This window comes from Crocuta crocuta, unplaced genomic scaffold (genome assembly GCF_008692635.1).
Source record: "Crocuta crocuta isolate KB4526 unplaced genomic scaffold, BGI_CrCroc_1.0 scaffold73, whole genome shotgun sequence".
In the NCBI taxonomy this organism is placed as follows: Eukaryota; Metazoa; Chordata; class Mammalia; order Carnivora; family Hyaenidae; genus Crocuta; species Crocuta crocuta.
In genome coordinates, this window is record NW_027529443.1 from 1,433,027 (window position 1) to 1,439,358 (window position 6,332).

The following is a 6,332-nucleotide window of genomic DNA, read 5'->3' on the forward strand; positions in this document are numbered from 1 at the left end:
GAACCCACAACTCTGAGACCAGGAGTTGCATGCTTTGCCGACTAAGCCAGACAGGCTGCCCTAATACACTCCCCTCTGAACACATCAGCACACGGGGGTGCCTAGGTGGCTCAGTCAGTTAAGCATCCAACTCTTGATTTTTGGCTCAGGTCCTAATCTCACAGTGTGTGGGATCAACCCCCATGTCAAACTCCGTGCTGACAGTATGGAGGCTGCCTAAGGTCTCTCTCCCTCTTTCTCTGCCGCTCCTCTTCCCTCTCTCTCACTCAAACAAATGAACATTAAATGCTTCAGCGTGCACATTAACTAGAATCCAGTATTTTTGTACCGTCCTTTTTTAAGTATAATTTTTATACAGTAAAATGCACAAATCATATATACTTTTTAATTTTTTAAATGTTTATTTCTGAGAGAGAGAGAGCACGAGTGGGGAAGGGCAGAGAGAGAGAGGGAGACACAGAATCCAAAGCAGGCTCCAGGCTCTAGGCTGTCAGCACAGAACCCTATGCAGGGCTCGAACTCGAGCCATGAGATCATGACCTGAGCCAAAATCACGAGTCAGACACTTAACCAACTGAGCCACCCCAGGGTCCCTTGGGACCACACTTTTTGAGCACCACTGAATTATGCTTTTCCTTTTTAAAACATTCTTTTTTTTTAATGTTTATTTTTGAGAGAGGAGGAGAGAGCAGGGGAGCGGCAGAGAAAGAGGGAGACGGAGGATCCGAAGGGGGCTTTGTGCTGATAGCAGACAGCTTGATGTGGGGCTCGAACTCACAAACCATGACCTGAATTGAAGTGCTTAACCCACTGAGCCATCCAGACCCCCCTTAAAAACATTCTTTATAGGTCTTCCCCCCTCCTCTTTTTCAGTTCAACAAATTTATGAGTTTGTTCTTCAGGCCAGGAACTTTTTAAATAGAAAAGCAGGTTTCGTTTTGATGGGTACATAGTATTCCATCACTGTGGCTCTTTATGGCTTATTTAATCGTTCTATTAATGCTGGCCATTTGTCTTGTCTCCATCTTTTATTATTGTTAATGTTATTAAAAATAACCCTTTGTACATTAGATTTTTCTGTATCCAAGAGTATTCCTTTGGGGTAGATTCTCAAAAGTGAAATTTGAAGGATGCGTACTTTTTGAGTGCTGATAAGTAACCACATTAGTTTCTGAAAGGTGTTTTTTTTCACCAGTTTAGTGCACCAGCCATGTGTGTGTGTTTCACAGCACCCTCCTGAGCACTGGGTATAATCATTTTCAATCATTTGCTAAGTGAGTGAACACCTATTCAATCTTGATTAAATGTTTTTAACAGCTTTATTGAGATATACATCACTTCACATAACCGTGTACTATAATTGGTTTTTGGTATAATCAAAGATAAGTATGCCCATACAGTCAACTCTAGAACACCTTCATCACCCCACAAAGGAATCCTGGACCCATTAGCTATTACTCCCTACTCTTCCATCCCCACCCCACCCCCACCAGCCCTAAGAAACTTCCAGTCTACTTCCTGCCTCTATAGATTTCCCTATCCTGGGCATTTTGTGTGAATAGATTCATCTATACCATGTGGCCTTTGGTGAATGGCTTCCTTCTCTTAGCATAATATTCTTAAGGTTCACCCATGGTGTAACATGGATCAGTAATTTTGGTGCATCCTAGGCAGAATGCCTGTGTGACCTGCCCCCAGTAAGAACCCTGGTGCCGAGTCTCCAACGAGCTTCCCTAGTTGGCAACATTTCAGAGGTGTTGTCACAATTCATTGCTGGGAGAATTAAGTATATCCTGTGTGTTTCCACCAGGACAAGACTCTTGGAATCTTGCATCTGGTTTCCCTGGACTTCATTCCATGTATCTTTCTTTTCCCTTTGCTGAGTTTTGGCTTGTTTCCTTTCGGCCATGAGTATGACCATATGCTGAGTCCTAGGAGTCTTCCTAGGGAATCACTGAACTTGAGGGTGGTCTTGGGGACCCCCAAACTGGGCCCAATTTCATCCTTTTGCATGTGGATATCCAGGTGTCCCCACACCATTTATTGAAAAGACTCCCAGGGCATATGGGTGGCTCAGTCAGTTAAGCGTCTGACTTCGGATCATGATCTCACAGTTCATGGGTTCGAGCCTCGTGTCAGGCTTTGTGCTGACACCTCAGAGCCTGGAGCCTGCTTTGGACTCTGTGTCTCCCTTTCTCTTTGCCCCTCCCCCGCTCATGCTCTCGCGCTCGCTCTCTCTCTCTCTCTGTCTCAAAAATAATTAAACTTCTAAAAAATGTTTGTGAAGGAAAGAAAAAGACTCCCTATTGATTTGTTTTTGGAAAATCAGTTGTTAAAAATCAGTTGGCTGTAAATTTGGGGATATATTTCTAGACTGTCAGTTCAATTCTATTCATATGTGCTTATTCTTATGCCATTACAGCACTGTCTTGATTACTGTGGTTTTTTAGTGAGATTTTGAAATAGGGAGGTGTGAATCCCCTAACTTTGTTCTTCTTTTTAAAAAATGTCTTATGAATTTGAGGATGAGCTTGTCACTTTCTGCATAGAAACCAGCTTGCGATTTTGATAGGGATTGCACTGAACCTGTAGATCAGTTTGGGAAGTATTGCCAACTTAACAATATTAACTCTTTTGATCCATGAACATGAGATGTCTTTCCTCTTATTTAGAATTTTATTTTCTTTCAACAACACTTTCTAATTTCAAAGTATACGTTTTGCACTTCTTTTGTTAAATTTATTTCTAAGTATTTTATTCTTTCTTGGTACTTTCGTAAGTGAAATTGTTTTCTTAGTTTCCTTTTGGGATTGGTCTTTAACAAATGTATAAAAATACAATTGCTTTTTGTCTTTTGCTCTTTTATCCTCCAATCTTGTTGAACTCATTATTACTTCCAATAGATTATTGGCAAATTCCTTAGAATTTTCTATATACAAGGTATGTCCTCTGCAAACCTATTTAATCTAGCTGTCTTTTATGTAACTTTTTTTGCTTAATTGCCCTGGCTGGAACCTCTAGTACAACACTGAAGAGAAGTAGTAAGAGTAGACTTCCTTGTCTTATTCCTGATTTTAGGGGAAAAGCTTTCAGTCTTTCATCATTAAGTATGATGTTAGCGGTGGATTTTTTGTAGATGTCCTATATATCATATTAAGGAAGTTCCCTTCTGTTCCTAGTTTGTAAAGTGTTTCTATCATGAAGATGTTTTGCATCTTGTCAAATGCTTTTTTTTCACATCTATTGAGATGATCATGTGGTTTTTGTCTTTTATTGATATGGTGTCTTACATTGATTCATTTTTTTCTTTAATGTGTATTTATTTATTTTAAGAGAGAGATAGAGAGTGAGTAGGGGAGAAGCAGAGAGAGCAGGATTAGTCTCCATACTGTCAGTGCAGAGCTCAATGCAGGACTTGAACCTAAGAATCGTGAGATCATGACCTGAGCTGAAATCAAGAGTCAGGTGTTTAACTGACTAAGCCACCCAGGTGCCCCTACACTAATTCATTTTCATATGTTAACCCAATCTTATATTCTTTTTTTAAAAAATACTTTTAATGTTGATTTATTTTTGAGAGAGGGAGACACAGAATCTGAGGCAGGATCCAGGCTCTGAGCTGTCAGCACAGAGCCCAACGTGGGGCTCGAACCTATGAACCTCGAGATCATGACCTGAGCCAGAGCCATCCATCCAACTGACTGAGCCACCCAGGCGCCCCCCGCTCACAACTTTGTATTCCTAATCAATCTTACTTGGTCATGGTCTGTATATTAGATTTTCTAGTATTTTGTTGAGGATTTTGTGTCTCTAATCATAAGAAGTATTAGTCTGTAGTTTTCTTATGTCATTTTTGTCTGGTTTTTGGTATCAGGGTAATGCTGACCTCATAAAATGAGCTGAAAAGTATTCTCTCTTCTTCTTCTTTTTTTTTTGGAAGAGTTTGTGAAGAACTAGTATTAATTCTTTAAGTAGTTGCAAAATTAACCAGCGAAACCATATGGACCTGGGCTTTTCTCTGTGGGTAGTTTTGTTACAAGTGGTTTTTAAGCACTTGAAATGTAGCTAGTATAACTGAGAAACTGGACTTTTAATTTCGTTTAATATATAACAAGCCATAGATGGTTACTGTCGACCGTATTGGACAGAACAGATCTTGCTTGGACAGTGGTTCTCAATGGGGCGATACTGCCCCCTGTCGTCATTTTGTGTTTGTGGGGGTTTTGAATCTCACTGTGAATGAAGGCAGCGCCCTTACAGGGTGAGGGCCAAGCCATCCTGCTATGTGTAATCTTTTTTTTTTAATGTTTTATTTATTTCTAGAGGAGACAGAGAGAGAGAGAGACAGTATAAGCAGGGGAGGGTCAGAGAGAGAGGGAGTCACAGACTGAAACAGGCTCCAGGCTCTGAGCTGGCAGTCAGCACAGAGCCCGACGCGGGGCTCGAACCCACGAACCGCGAGATCATGACCTAAGCGAAAGTCGGACGCTTAACCGACTAAGCCACCCAGGCGCCCCCCTGCTATGTGTAATCTTGTCCTGCACGGATAGTAATTTTCCTTGTCAGTGTCCCTGCTAGACATCCAGCATTGTTGTCAGATGCTAGAAATCTAACAACGTGTGGGGCGCCTGTGTGGCTGAGTCGGTTAAGCGTCCGACTTTCGCTTAGGTCATGATCTCGCGGTTCGTGGGTTCGAGCCCCGCGTCGGGCTCTGTGCTGACTGCCAGCTCGGAGTCTGGAGCCTTTTTCAGAGTCTGTGTCTCCCTCTCTCTGACCCTCCCCTGCTCACGCTGTCTCTCTCTCTCCTAGAAATAAATAAAAAAATATTTAAAAAAAAAGAAAAGAAAAAAAAAAGAAATCTAACAACGTGAGCCAAGAATCTAACTTCATTTTACACGTAAACTCAAGATCTATCTCGCTTGCTTTTCATATACACTGAGTTTTCCAGGAATTCAACCATCATTTACATTGAAGGAAGATTGTATTTTGTTTTGTTTGGCTCTCTACCAAGAGCTGTTCACTATATTTGGAAAAATCCCCTCGCTGAAGGCATCCCTTATAGTAAAAATGTATTGTTTTCTGGCGGCATTGTAGCTGCCTCATTCACTGTGATTCTAAATATATGTAAAAAGGCTGAGTATATATACACATACCTCTTTCAAATGATCAAATATAAAGAAAAAAGTTCAACATCTGTTCATATTATAATTGTCTTCTCACAAATCCAACTAGGTCATTGTAAGTAGGTGCAAATCTCTGACTACTTCCTTGTATCTTCTAGGGAAACACACTGTATCATTTACATATTTAAGTACTTCTTTGCTTTGCTTTTCAAGTTTATTTATTTATTTTTGAGTGAGTGAGAGAGAGAGAGAGAGAGAGAGAAGGGATGCGTGAGCAGGGGAGGGACAGAGAGAAATGGAGACAGAGAATCCCAAGCAGGCTCTGAGCTGTCAGTATAGAGCGCAATGTGAGGCTCGAACCCACAAACCATGAGATCATGACCTGAGCCAAAACCAGGGGTTGCACGCTTTACTGACTGAACACCCAGGCACCCCTTAAGTACATACTTAAATTTTTTTTATGTTTATTGATTTTGAGAGAGAGAGACAGAGTATGAGCGAGAGAGTGGGAGACACAGAATTCGAAGCCAGCTCCAGGCTCCAAGCTGTAAGCACAGAGCCCAACGTGGGGTTTGAACCCATGAACCATGAGACCATGACCTAAGCCAAAGCTGGACACTTAACCAACTGAGCCATTCAGGCACCCCTCAAGTACATATTTTAAATAAAGTATATTTTTCTTTTTCTCCTTTATAAATACAGCTCAAGCATAGCAGTATTTTCTAAAGCTGAATGTACATTTACTCGATGGTTCAGCTACGGGTCTATCTCACCAAAGAAGATAAGTATTCACGTCCACAAAAAGAGTTGTATAAAAATGTTGATAAAAGTGTTACTCATCATAGCTCCAGAGTGGGAACAACCCAGATCAACAGGAGAATGAATACATTGTGGCCTAGTTACACAATGGGAGAGTATTTGGCAATCGCAACAGGAGAAACTATGGGTATGTGACAAATGGGTGAATCTTACAGGCTTCTGAAAGAGGCCAGACACAAAAAAGGACATGCATTATAATTCTATGTATATGAGGCTCAAGAGCAGACAAAACTAATAGATGATGGTAGAAACGAAAACGGTGCATCTACTTGTATGTATGTTCCATTGCCTTTCATTATTAATCATAAGGACATGTTATTGATCACATAGTACATGAAATGAATTGAGGGAGGGGCGCCTGGGTGGCCCACTGGGTTAGGCATCCAACTT